Source organism: Chinchilla lanigera, unplaced genomic scaffold (genome assembly GCF_000276665.1).
Source record: "Chinchilla lanigera isolate Chin_1 unplaced genomic scaffold, ChiLan1.0 scaffold00005, whole genome shotgun sequence".
NCBI classification, from domain to species: Eukaryota; Metazoa; Chordata; class Mammalia; order Rodentia; family Chinchillidae; genus Chinchilla; species Chinchilla lanigera.
Window position 1 is genome coordinate 11,404,040 of NW_004955406.1, and position 14,329 is coordinate 11,418,368.

Genomic DNA, 14,329 nt, shown 5'->3' on the forward strand with positions numbered 1-14,329 from the left:
CCCAGCAAAAACCAGTTAGGAAAGTGCTAGGACTAATAAGTAAAGGAAAAGATAAGACACCTAGCAAGCTGCAAAAGTTAACTTTTATGGAGTGAAAAGAATCAGTGAGTACCTCCTCTCTCACAGGCTTAGAGTGCATGGTGGCTGATGCAGAGAGAAGTACGAAGACCAGAGATGCTCTGGCAGATAGAAAAGAAAGGAAATAGAGACTGTGAGTCCAAAAAGTGGAGCACAGGGCTATTCCACGGGAGCTTTCAGAGGCTCTACCACTCACCCAAGCCATGCAGAATGTTCTGCTCAGGGGCACCAGTGTGGAGCTGCAGGCCATGATGTGGGTAGGATAAGCACACAGAGTTGGGCTCATTAAAATCCACCAGGATACTAGGACCCTAAATGAACAGCGGACCAGGAGGTGAAGCTCGGGACAGATCTAGGGAACCATAATTACCATAATAACTGACAAAGCAAGGGGCAGTGAAGGGAGGTTGACGAGCAGGGAGTTGTGGAGATGGTTCATACAGCACAACACCCTTTGGGGCAAGCAGCAAATGAATAGCTCCTCCAACCTGCTCAAACTCCAGTGCTCCCTCTGCTTCTTTGCCACAGTTTCCTGCCCAACTTGCAGGAAACACATGCAGCTAAAGAAAAAGGCAAAAGTGGACAGTCAGAAGACTGAGAGTGTTGGTCTGAACAAAAATCATGTTTCCTTTGTCAGTTCCCAGAACTGAGCTGATTTCCAGCCAGAATCTAGTGATAAAGGGACTAAGTTCCCTTGAGACGGAACCTGAAATGCTGTAGCAAGGATGCCCCGGAAGGACTTCCCTAGTCCTTCCCCGAAGGAACCAGTAGCCACTACTCAGCTGGGTATACACCCTGGACAAAGGGAAATACCCAGACATGTTCAGGACTATGGGATACAGGGTGAAAACAGATTTCATTATCACAGCTTCAGCATGCCAAGTCCATTTACGTGGCAGCTTAGAGTCTGCTAATAACGGAACCCTGGAGAACACACAGCTCACATACACCCACTTTACCTAAGGACCCACCCAGTGGCCCATGTCCACTGCCCAAACATATAATTCAGATTCATGTACCCAGGCAGTAGGACTATGCCTCACAAGGGCATAGAAAGGCTAAAAATAACACTGTGATAGTACAGCAAATACTATCCAAAAAGCGTTGACATATTTTAACAGCAGGTTAAGTAGAAATTTAGGCAAAAACGGTACCAGAAAAAACATTCAAAATAAGATTTGGTTCACCAAGAAGACAGAACAACTCTAAATTTGGATATATGAAACCATAACACTGGAAAAATACACAAAGCAAAAATGTCAGAACTATTAAGAAGAAAGTGACATATTTATCAAGTCAGTCTTTATCTTCTTAGTAACTGACAGATACAAACTGAAAAAAAATCAAGAAAGATACAGAATATTTGAACAATTTTATTAAGCCAGCTTTAAATATAAACACTAAATCTAGCAGTGGAACACCATGTTTAAGCACTACCAGATAACTTATACATACTGGGTTTTTTGGACACTAAAGCAAGTCTAAAACTGCAAGGAATTACTCTCATGAGGTAACCTTTTTGTAATTATTATATAATTTTAAAAAAGGAAACTTTGGAAATCCCTTACATTTGTAAATTTTAAAACACACTTTTAGTATGTAACTGCTGGATTAAAGAGTCTTAACAGAAAATTCTCATTAAGAGCCAGGTGTGACGGCACACATGTGTGATCCCAGCAATGGGAAGCTGAGGCAGGAGGACCACCAGGAATCTGAGGTCAGCCTCAGCTAAATAGTCAGTTCAAGGTCAGCCTACACTACATAGCAAGATCCTATCTCAAAAATGAAAACAAAACAAACAAAAAAATAGAAAGTCTTCATTAAAAGAACTAGTAATGTGATCTTCAGCAAGAAGAAAAGTCAGTTTGGAAGAAGGGTCTAAGAACAGTGGTAAAAGAGAAATTCATTAACTATTATTAGTAGTCTAATAAAACTTTACTTCATAAACTATTGATTTTTGAGCATAAGATGGAGACTAAAACTTGAAATAACAATAAGGAACTAGGACAAAGTATCCCTTACATTGTCTAGGTGAAGAAGAAAGATAGAAACTGTAGACTTATTAGATATCTTATGTTGGGCTGGGGATTTAGCTCAGCGGCAAAGCGCCTGCCTGGCAAGCGCAAGGTCGTGAGTTCGGTTCCCGGTACCGGAGAAAAACCAAAAAAAAAATAAAATAAAATAGATATCTTATGTTTTGAGGGTAAATTGAAAAATACTAGAAATAAAAAACTAAACACTCCCTTGAATCAAAAAAAGAGAAGAAAATTCCATCTAGAAAAGAAAACAAAAAAGCAAAAGGGAGGAAAAAAACCCACTTAGGCATATACTAAATTGGTAGCACTATATTGAAATATATCAACAATCATAATAAATATACAGGAGCTTAAAATAGCTATAAAAGAAACCCTATCAGACTGGATAGTGAAATAAAACTTCAGATAAATGAGGCATACAAAAAAAACCTTCTAAACCAAAATATCCCAGAAAAATCAAAATAAAGAGATGGAAAATATGTACTAGGGAAAAGAAGGCTAGTTACTAGTTCAATACAAAAAGTAAGGCAAAGAGCGCTACTGGCAATAAAGAGGGACACTGTCCAACGATGAAATGACTTTTTTTAAAAAAAGAGTATTCTTACAAGTTGATAAAAATCAGACAGTTTTAAAGTGTGTAGTTCAAAATCTTTACAGAATTAAAAGATAAAAATGAAAATGCCACCTTATAGTATATGATTATTGTGCACTTTTACTAATGATACTGATTTAAAATCTATGATTAATATATTCATTTAAAAATGTGTCATGTATCCCTAACATATCATAATATTTAAAGTAACATTATTTTATGTACCACTAAAAAAATAGGCCAATATGAAGAGTCTTCATAGATGAGATCTGCTTGCTCCTAAACACATGCATTTCATGCAGGGAATATTACAGAGCAGAAATATGTGAAACAGGCAGGTACTGCACTGTAGCACTGAGCTACATCCCCAACAGGAAGGTGTGAAATAGAAAAGCTAACCAAGCAAAGCACAAAAGCATAGGGAAATAATCAAAAAACCAAAATATCCAGTTCTTTCAAAAGGTCAGTAAAATAGACAAACTTCCTAAAAGACTGGCAATGCAATCATAAGAGGAGGCTCCAATAAAATGCAAGTATAGATGAGGTCCGAGAAAGATAAAGATGGCTATAAAGAGAATATATAGGACAGGGGCTGCTTTTGTTTCCTTTCTTGTTTCAGTAGCTACTTTAGGGTATTAACGAGACAAATGTATTAACAGTTACAAGGGAGAAGTTGAAAGCAGCAGGCAAAGGGATCCTGACGAGGTATCTTAGGTGTTTTCCTGGACTACAAGACGAAAAGGAGACAGGCAGATGCAGAAGTTCCACATCCAGGAGGAGGAAGTGGTTCCAATGGGAGTGACCAGGATAACTGTGCAGAGAAGTAGAGGAAGAACTGAAGGATGAGCCTGTTGGAGGAGCTGTGAAGCGAGAGAACTTTGGGGAAAGGTATTCCTAGAGGAAGGCATATGGCAATGCTGTAGGCCAAGTTGAAGTTGGCAGAGTTTCCAGGACAGGGATCTATCTAAATAAAGCTCGCAGTTCTCATAGTAGCAATGACGTCCTTACCCATATTAATCACTCAATGAATATTTACTGCTTTGCACTGCAAATGTCAAGCATACTTCTAAATAAACGCTTATCACCGAGTTGGTGTCTCAGACTCAAGGCCTTCCTCAGGTATGTAAGGTGCTCACAACATCAGCTCCTACACGCAGTGGAGGGACCATGACTCAATGCTACTACATTATTACACATAGACAGGTGTCACACGTCAGGTGAAAACTTCATTGTTAAATCTCTTCCCAGCCATTTTTATTTCAGAATAGGGTGCTGGTGGGGGGAGGGGGGGCGTCAATGCTATGTATGTCCTGCTATGCCATATTGATTCCAAAGCTATTTCTCAGGGAGATTATAATGTTTCTAATGTAGAATCTATTTTTGGTTTAATTTTCAGAAAAATGTATGTAGAAAATCAGGTTTTTCTGATATATAACAGATTTCCTATTGGTATACCACTGTGGAGCTTAGCAGTAGGGTGTGTATTTCATATGCACAAAGCCCTTGTACAATTGCAGCACCCTTCCAATTTCCTTTACTACTATAGGTGGCCTCCACCTTTAGTTAAAAAGTCCCCCCCATAAAGACTCAAAATAATAGACTTTTATAAGCTTACAAATACTCTTGTTCTGTCTGCTTGAATTTCCACCAACATAAACCATAATGCATATACATAATATTGATATGAATATCTCATATTTGTATGTGGTCACACAATTTACAAAGTATTTTAACAGTTTGCTAGTTTTATCTTTACATGGTTATAGAGTGGTAGAAAGGGTAAGAGCATAAGAAATAAAGGACAGACTATTACTTGGCAGAATTAAATAGAAAAACTTCTTACAAACAGGATATTTCATTCATTTTGGCTTTAAATGTCATAAATGAATCCCAGAATTTCTCAATGGACTGCCACTCACATAACATTCAACTATGAAGAAAGCCCGAGAAGTAGTTTAACAGGAGTGCAATTCTTTCCCTCCATTTCCTCATCTGTAACATGGGCACTAAGAATTTCCCTGCCCATTCATTGAAAGAAGTTTGCTGTATTGTTCTTATGCTATTTTGTAAGTGGACATGTTTGTTAATACATTTTCCTTCTTTTATTTTTAAAATAAATTTTAAAAAAGAAAGAATTTTGTGAGAACCATTTTCCAAAAAATCTCCAAAATCCACCAGCCCTCATGTAAGGTGTAGACATAATAAGTGTAGGAAGCTATCCTCTTGGCTTCTGTGACATTAACCACTTGAAATATATGACCAAGCTCCCTTCATAGGTCATAGAATTCATCAAAACCAAGACCACAAAAACTTTAAGTTTTATGTGAGGTAAATTTAGAGATGTGAGACAAAGAAAATTATGACAATCAAGTAGCATTTAGTATTTTTAAAATGTACTTTCAGTGCTTGGCTCCATCTCTGCTGCACTAGCCCGGGGGTATTTGTAAGAAATTCCTGGCATGTTGAAAGTTGTGTAGCAGTGTCATACCCGATAAGAATATGGTTTATAAAAGAGTAAGGAGTCTTATGGAACTGTTGAAGGGACAAACAAGCATTAGCATAGAAATATTTGCAAGCTAACTGGATTTTTTGTCATTCTAACATTTCTGAGGACATAAATGTAAGTTTTTAATATAAGGGGCTATCAGTCCATTTCAAGCCCATATCTACAGGGCCTACCTCCTCTAATTTCTAACCATGGAAAAGGTCACTATGAAGATTGCATTTTAAGGTAACATAAGCAACTGGGTAAGTCTGACAGTTCTACATTCTATTGTTTAACCTGAAGATGTACTTCTGTTCTTCAGCTGGTTTTCCCATTCTCCTTCCCTCACAGGAAATATGCCTTGTCCTAATATAAATGGAAGATCACACAAGCCATCCAAAGGCAGTCAAGAGCACCAAGTCTCAGAGGCCAAACTACAAAAGCTGAGCTACAACAACATTCCTAGGCTGGTCAACCCATTAGCACTTGTCGGGAAGCTCTCCAATCCTTTTGCTCCTCGTAGGTGAGTCCAGCCCAATTTCTTACTGAGAAGCACACTCATCTTCCACAGTATCAACCCTTCCATGCCCAACTCCCCTTTATTTTGTGCATGTGTCTGTCCCCACGGATTCAAGTTCCATGACCATCAACACTGACTGGCTCTACTAACTGTTCCTAAAGCCCATGGGATTCCTTTTATACCTTCTTTTGCTAATGTTTATTTGCTACTTCTTTTAAAAAATAAAAGCATGGCTTCAACCAGACAAAATCATGTCATCCATAATATTCTTCATAGAAGCTACACATTCCTGGTCCCCTGGCCTCAAATTCAGGGAAGTAAGAAAGGGGGACTCCCTAGTTCTTGCCTGGCTGTGCCCTTCTCAACTTCCCAGGCACTGGTTCCCAGGATTGCGCCATACCTTTTCCTCCCTTGAAGTTCCTGACATCACTTATTCAACTCCTCCCATGTAACTTCCAGTAATTAGGTCATCATTTTCCTGTGTTTTACGACTACAACAGTTGTCTATACTAAAATGCAGAGTCTCTCTCCAGTTACGGCATGCATCTAGATCCTCGTGTATAGCAACCAAATGAGTTTTTAACAACAGAGCACACATTTTCCTCTACATTCCATCCTGTTTCTCCCTTTCGGTCCCTCTGCAAACTTTTGACAAGAGCACCTCGCCCTCAGATTTTCCACTGTCTTCTTTCCTTCTGTGTCCTGCAACGTAGCTTCTGACTCAGTGACTCACACTGAGCCAAAGTTCAAATAAAACAATTTTTGATAAGCACGCATATTATCTTCTTGTTATGAAAACAAAAGAATATCTTGCCTTCCGGTCTAGATCACAGTTTTCTTGAGCTTTACTGCTGCCTTTGATTCACCCAGACCTCTCTGGTACATCATTCATCTGTTTTTTTTTTTTTTCATTTTGAATTGATTTCCTCTCCTTTTCCTCCGGTAGCAACTCTGATGTGGCATTTTTCAAAGTGTTGGTCTGTGGCAGCTGAAAACTTGTGAACACATCTGGTGGGGTAATCAGCTCCACTCTCCTACTTTCTGCTTCTACCTGTCTGTGATGACAACGTACAATCCCCAGTCACCTGCCACGGTGCCTCCCTGAGTGTCACATCTGAAACAAATACACAGCTTTGCTTGTCCTTTTCCTTCCCTTCCCTTCCCTTCCCTTTCCTTTCCTTTCCTTTCCTTTCCTTTCCTTTCCTTTCCTTTCCTTTGCTTTCCTTTCCTTTCCTTTCCTTTCCTTTCCTTTCCTTTCCTTTCCTTTCCTTTCCTTTCCTTTCCTTTCCTTTTCTCTCCATTTCTTCTTTCTTAAGACATAGTCTTGAGAAATTGCCCAGCCTGGCCTCAAATAATACTCAGTCTCAAATAATACTCAGCATTGCTGCACGGTGGGCTCATACACAGCTCAACTGTCTCATCTCCCTCAGTTTTAGAAACACCATCTTAATCACTCACATCAGAAATCCCAGAACAGAAAGACATGAGACCCAACACAAAATAAAACAAAACAAAGAATCAAAAACTTTCCAGTACGGTAAATAAAAAGGCAACAAGACATCTACTCTCATACCAGGCCCACGACATTTACTTTCACACCAGGAACACAGGGAACATTACGTTTCATACAACACTGTCGCTGTCCATTAGGAAGAAGGCTGCGAGACTCTTGGCAGGAATCCCTCTTGGAGGGAATCCCTCTGGGAAGGACTCACTCTTGGAAGGACGACCAAGAGACCATAAGGCAATGCTTTCTCTTCTGAGGGAAAATAACCTTCGAGTAGGATTCTACCTTTGAGTAACTATCAACCAAGTGTGAGGCAAGAATAACTTGAGGAAGTACATGTCTGAAAACATTATTTTATATATTATGATTTCCCAGGCAACTTTCCTACCTAAAAATTGTAACATAAATACATCCATTAACAGAATGAAGAGGAAAAAGTGGGTGGGCTTGGGCCCAAGAAAAGGAAAACTAAAATCATCGCATCTACCTTTATCACAAGCTAACAGATAATGGCTTGATGAATAAACAACGAAATAGCAGTATAAGAAATATAATGCTGAGAAATATGGCAAATAGAGGAAGCATTTAAGAGATAGGAGAGGGCAGCGAAGGGCAGGGCAAGAGACTTTTTGTTTTTATAAATCTATGATATAAACTGACTTTTTCCACTATGTGTATACTTACCAGTTTTGAAAGAAATAAAAATGTAGAGTTAAACGAACTAGAGAAATGGTGCATGTGTGGAAAAATACATGGATAACAAGAAGCTTGGAAAAACTTTCCTCAGCTAATTTGATTACTATGCTTCCTCTGCAGTCTGTTACTTACAAGACCAAATGACAATGAATCATTTAAGAATAAGTTACAGAGATAAAAATAAACATCAATAGTCTGTGACTATGATACTGGCAGAGATTCTCCCCATTGTAAATTCTATAAATATTTTCCAACATGCTCCTCTTATTAAAAGTTCCAGTTTTAACATTTACTTCTTAATGCTTTTAAAATTTGGCTGATAATCAGAAATAAAAATTTAGATATCTAGATATGCTCTTGTCTTCCAGAAATCCAGATCTATTTCTAGCAGGACAATACTAAGCTACAGTTGATTTTGTCCTTCTGCATCTTAAACTCTTGCTTCAATTATTTCAAATTGTTTTAATTTTGCTTCTGTCATTGATTAGCAATTTTTTCACATTGTTAAATTTCCCCAATGAGTAATTTAAAAAAGAAAACATTACCACAAGTGATTTTGCTTCTGATCTGGGACCTGAATATTACTTTTTCAGGGTAGAATTAAGATATTATCAAAGGAAAAAATGCCAGTACCTTTCTATATCTATTTTTTAACAAAAGTTAATGATAGACCTTCTCCTTTTCTTCTGGTTTAGGTACTACTACATGGAGATAAGAAATTCCATTTTCTACCCACTACATGGTAAATTTTATAATTATGCCCACTGAATTTATTTTTCTTTTTTTTTTTTTTTTTTTTTTTTTTTTTCTCCGGTACCGGGAACCGAACTCACGACCTTGTGCTTGCCAAGCAGGCACTTTTGCCGCTGAGCTAAATCCCCAGCCCCTTGAATTTATTTTTCATCAAATCCTAAGCTTTATATCTAGAATAAGCGATCAGGTTTTCATTTTTGACATTTAATTCTCTTTAGAAACAAGTGCTTTCTTTTGTCAAAACAGTATTAAAATAGATAATTATTTGCAGATCCTTACTTTCAAAGTGTTTTAACATTACAGAATTGCATAAATATACATTTGATCACATTTCTAGTATATTTTGACTAGACTTGACAAAACATATACTTCAAATAAAGTTGAGGAACTTAGAATATCATATAAATTTATCCTTTTCTAGGTAAGAATAATGAGATGTAAATCAAAGTTAAAAAAAGAAGGTAAGTCATATGTTTTGAAAGAAATGAGATCTGCATTTCATATCCATAAGCATAAAAATTAGAAGACCCTTAACAGAAATGCAGCATACAGAAGTGTGCATGCTGGGGCTGGGGATTTAGCTCAGCGGCAAAGCGCCTGCCTGGCAAGTGCAAGGTCGTGAGTTCGATTCCTGGTACTGGAAGAAAAGCAAAAAACAAAAACAAAAACAAACAAACAGAAGTGTGCATGCTAACCTACATGGCACTGTTTCTTTCCCAAGACATCACCGAAGGATGTGAGAACCTTCAAAAGAAGCAAAAGAATCTGTATACTTTTGGTCATACAAGCACTTTGAGTCACAGTTGTAATACTTAAAGTATTAAGTATTTCAGTGGATCTATATTTTAAATTTTCTAAGTCAATGAGTAAATTGTACCCAAACGCTGTGATAAAATATATAGTGAATGTTCAAATTTTTTAAAAAGTGTATTACACTAAAAGATCTGTTATCATTAATGCCCATTAAAGCTCTTTCCTCACTTCAGGTACACTTATGCCATCATTCTGGCCACTTTCTGAAACAGTTCTGGAAGTCCACCTCATGTCTTTATGAGATGCAATAAAAAATACAGTGAATGCTGTTGCTGAGTGCCATTTAAACAGAAAGGCAGGTTCCTAAAGCCATTACAGCATGTCTTCAAACACCTTACGCACTAGATCTGGGAACCTGCGACTTCTGACTCTTCCCCCATACCAAGACCATTAAAGGTCAACATTTTTACTCATTTTACCAAATGAAGGCAGCCACAACAGTCCAAAGTAAAGACACTCATAAAAGAGGACTTCTAGAACTGCTTCAGAAAGTGTCATGATCAATGGGACAAGTGTGTTTGAAGCCAGAAGGAGGATTTTTGAAGGGGATTAATGTCAGTGTGTTTTTTATTACAATAAATTTTTAAAAATTAAACATTCGAGGTAATTTTTGATCACATCTTGTATATTACCTGTATTCAATCATGCTCACTTATCACTGAATTCTTAAATGAAAATCAACTTTAGAAAACTGAAGCCTCAATTTTAGGTAACTGAACAAGAAAGACACAGGATATAACATTGGATATTCACTTACAACAAGCTGCTATAAAGTCTATCTGCCGTTTTTCTAATTTTCTTTCCCCCCTCAACTTATTGAAATTATTTTCCAACTTCTGTTGTTCTTATTGCCTTTTTCATTCTCTGCTCTCTTTCACATTCTTGGACTTCAAGTGAGACATGGTCTTCTGGCCTAATTTGTCATATATTTCTTAGGCCAACTCTGAAAACCATGTCAAGTATTCCCAATCTCTTGAACTTAATCAAAATATCCTCAAATAGAATAACTGTAATCAGTTCCTGAATTTTTCCCATAAACCCCTCATAATTTACTGCTAACAATGTAAAGACTACAACCAAAAACAAACAAAAGGAGACTTTATAAATTATTTTGCAAGGATATATTTTCATAACATTGTAAAATAACCAAAGTCACTCTGGTAACTGTTTCACTGGTTTAAATAGTACACAAAAGGGTTTGCCAATCTTCTGGAAGCAACATGCAAATTCTACATCAACTCACGATAATCTAGGGTTTTGTGTGCCAGTAATAACCTTTTGGTATAAAAAAAGTCAGTGTAGATGCAAATTTCCATGCCACAGTATCACCAGGGGAATGAAATGTGTTTTCATTGCAAATATGCTAATGTTTCTCTTTGGGAGACTGTGACCAACAACGGGAGTGTGACCTTGTTCTCACCCAGATGGGAAGAGGTTGTTTAGGGGAAGACGAGACAGGGGAGGGGCTGTGGAAAGCCTTGGGTCACTGAAGGAAATTACTGTTTGGAAGCTGAAAAATGCATACATTTTGAGGGAGGGAAAACCTGTTTTTATTGGACACTTACTGCATATTTAGTTATTGTGCTAAATGCAGTATTCACACAATCATACTGAATTCTCACAATCAGTGAAGGAAGTTAAGCCTGAAAAGACAGCCTTGTGTAGACCTAGAAGTCATCACCAATTTCTCCCTTGACATTCTGTGTGGATGTTCTACCTACTGACAGTAGAATTTGTGTGGTTATTTTTTCCCTCCAACTCTGATTTGAAGCCTGCAAAGGCAAATGGGCCAAGTTCACAACTACAGGCTGTAATTTCTACTGGGCCAAGCTCACAGCTACATTCTTTCAACACAGGTAGTGAGTAAATTAGTTAAAAAAAAAAAATCCACTACTATCATGTTACTTTCTACGTTTACCCATATTTGGTATATGTAATCATAGCAGCCAAAAAATGACATGGTGTGGAAGTTTTAAGATGTAAAATTTCTCACAACAAAAGAAAAATTTCAACTTGCAAAATTACTCAATACTTTCACCAAATTATCTGTTTGTAACATAGCTACATTCATAGGCCTCATTATTCCACTACTTTTTCCTTCCTCCCCCAAAGATCAATATGCCATTTTTCAGTTCCTTACACTGACTTTTAAAAAAATGATCTTCCACATTGGCCGTACTGGGTTAGCCAGTGTTCTTCATGGGCTTTTCGTGTCCACGAATCAATCAATCAGATTCACCCTTTCAAGAATTCACAATAACATACAGGCAGAAAATAGTGGCAAGTCTCTGCGACAAACATCCAGAAGGAATAATACCATTAAAGAATAATATTGTGCTTCTGCTGTGTCACGTATTCTTCTGTTACCTGTATTTTCAAAATAAGGTGAAAATGGAGAGACAGACAATGCTTCCATCTGTCTGCCTCACTTCTGCCCCTTTGGAGGTTGCCAACCTCTACCTACAGTCCTGGAACCTTCTGAGAATGCCTCAGGGCTATAACGATTTAACTGTGGTTCTTTGTACCCTGTATCTAAAGGAGTCCTGATAAGAATCTTTTAGAGCATGTTTGTTTACTCATTGTGTGTGTGTTTGTTTGTTTGTTTGTTTGAGACAGGGTATCTCTATGTAGTTCAGGCTAGCCTCAAACCGTGATCCTTCCCCTCAGCATCCTGAGTTCTGGGATTATAGCTGTGCATCACCATGCCTAGTTTAAAGCAGATTTCTAATTTGCCTAATGAAATGTGTATGCAGAAAAATCAGGAACTGTTTCACTTTTTATATTTTTATTCTACTCCAAACATCTTTTTCTCCCTCTCCTCTCAGAACGATCATATACTATTTTCTTAGACTATGTGGTTATTTACATATTTTTTATTTAAGTAGGTTTTTTTTGGCATATCTGCTGTGCTAAAAATCCATTTTCTAAAGTTGAGCACCCCAACAAATCAAAGTAGCAAATTAAATATATCTGATAACTTCAGTGATTAATTTTTATTATTTGTGCTTCCTATTTTTAAAAATACAATGAAAATAAAAATTACAAAATAGTGAGCAGAACATCGTATCTTTTTTTCCCTTGCATTATTTTTCCCTCTCCATCCTTTTCCACATTCATTTCAATAATACAGTGATCAGAATCCCCAGTAAAAGTTTAGTGATTTTATTACTTTTTTCTTAGCTTTAAGGGACAAAAATTTAGGAATTCTAACTTCTATCAACCTGCAGAAGAATAGCATTTCTGGAGATTAATTTACTTGAGGTGTGATTACATTTTTACAAAGTGGAGTGGAAAGGTTCCTCTTGATCCTATGCAATAGGAGAGTCTCCATTTTTACAGTAAAAGTTTTTTAAACTTCCTTGGTGCGTTTTCCTGTATAACTATCAACACAAACTGGGAAAAACACACTAATACTCTGTGAAGCAAAAAGTGCTCCCATTCTTTAAAATGCCCTAAAACTAATAAGCAAAAATTTCAGGAGACCCCTCCATCCCAGAATGTTCTGTTTATAACCTACAAAGGCCAAGAAATCTGCAAGGGATGCCCTGGAGTGTCACACTGTTGAAGGTCAACTGATTTTGTAAAGTTTTACATAAGACACCCTTCAAAGAAAACCCATTTGTATCAAGAAAAGTCCTATACCTAAAATTTAGCAATGGCCTGAAAAGGCATAAAATACAAATCTCTACTATCGATTTTACGGAGCCTTCCTCTGGTGCGTCTCCAGACAGTAAATCTTTTGGCAGAATCTGTAGTAGTTAACTAAGAAATCCAAGTTGGGAATAACAAACTCCAACTTTGTTTTACTTTATCAATATTGCTGAGGGGATGATGTCATTGTTTGGGGTTTTGCAAAGACATTCCATGTCACTTCAGTTTTAATACCGGCCTGGAGCCTGCGTGGTCCGCCAGCATAAGCTAGATAAACAAAGACCTGTAGTCTTTCTATTCATCTCCAGATAGTTGTCCCAAAAGATTCTGGAAAATATGCCTATTATGAACTAAACATTTCACTTTTCATTTTATCCATGTGCCAGAAGTCCATTCCTTGGATAAACACTTTACAAACTGACACTCTAAAAGTCACTAAACATGATAAAGTATGTGTGCATCATTTCAGGACTGATTAAATATTTTTCTCTCCTATGATGAATGAACAGTTACATTCTATATGAAACCATTGGAAACAACATTCCTCTTCTTTTATCTTTCTTTCTTTCTTTCTTTCTTTCATTCTTTCTTTCTTTCTTTCTTTCTTTCTTTCTTTCTTTCTTTCTTCTTTCTTTCTCTCTCTCTCTCTTGCTCTTGGTCTTTCTCTTTCTTTCTCTCTTTCTTTCTTTCGTGATCTTATTTTGCATGAAAGATTAATTTTCCATTTCAGCCTAGTTGTTATACAATTTTGGCTTTGGTGAAATATCACTCAAGTGACAGTAGATGTAGAAATAGTAATTATTTTTTAAAATGTGTGATTTAAAGTTTTTTAACAAATGTGCTTCCTTCTATTACTATTTCTTGCCTTTGGTTGCTGGTTCTTTTCAATTATCTTTGCTAATATTGAAATAAAATGAGAGAAAAAAGGGAATCCTGTGTATTTTGTTTTAAGAGTTAAAAGACTCTATGAGGTAATTAATGTATTTATAAAGTATACAGTCAAATGTTATACACATAATAGTACTAAAATAAAGAACATTATTACTGCTGTATGATGGTGCTAATTGCTTCTCTATTCAACAAGTTCACAATGATCTCATGGTAAGATCACAAGATTAAAAGAACATAGGGATATAGCACTGGTAAAGCATGTTCCTAGCATGCGTGGGGCTCTATGTTCAATCTCTAATATCATAGA

The 14,329-nt window shown here is 36.9% G+C and overlaps 1 protein-coding gene across 1 annotated transcript in view; it reads right to left on the reverse strand.

The window, feature by feature from the left end:
• Nucleotides 1–14,329, reverse strand: part of Fmn2 (formin 2) — a 307,518-nt gene that overhangs the window by 45,455 nt on the left and 247,734 nt on the right. The window lies entirely within an intron of this gene.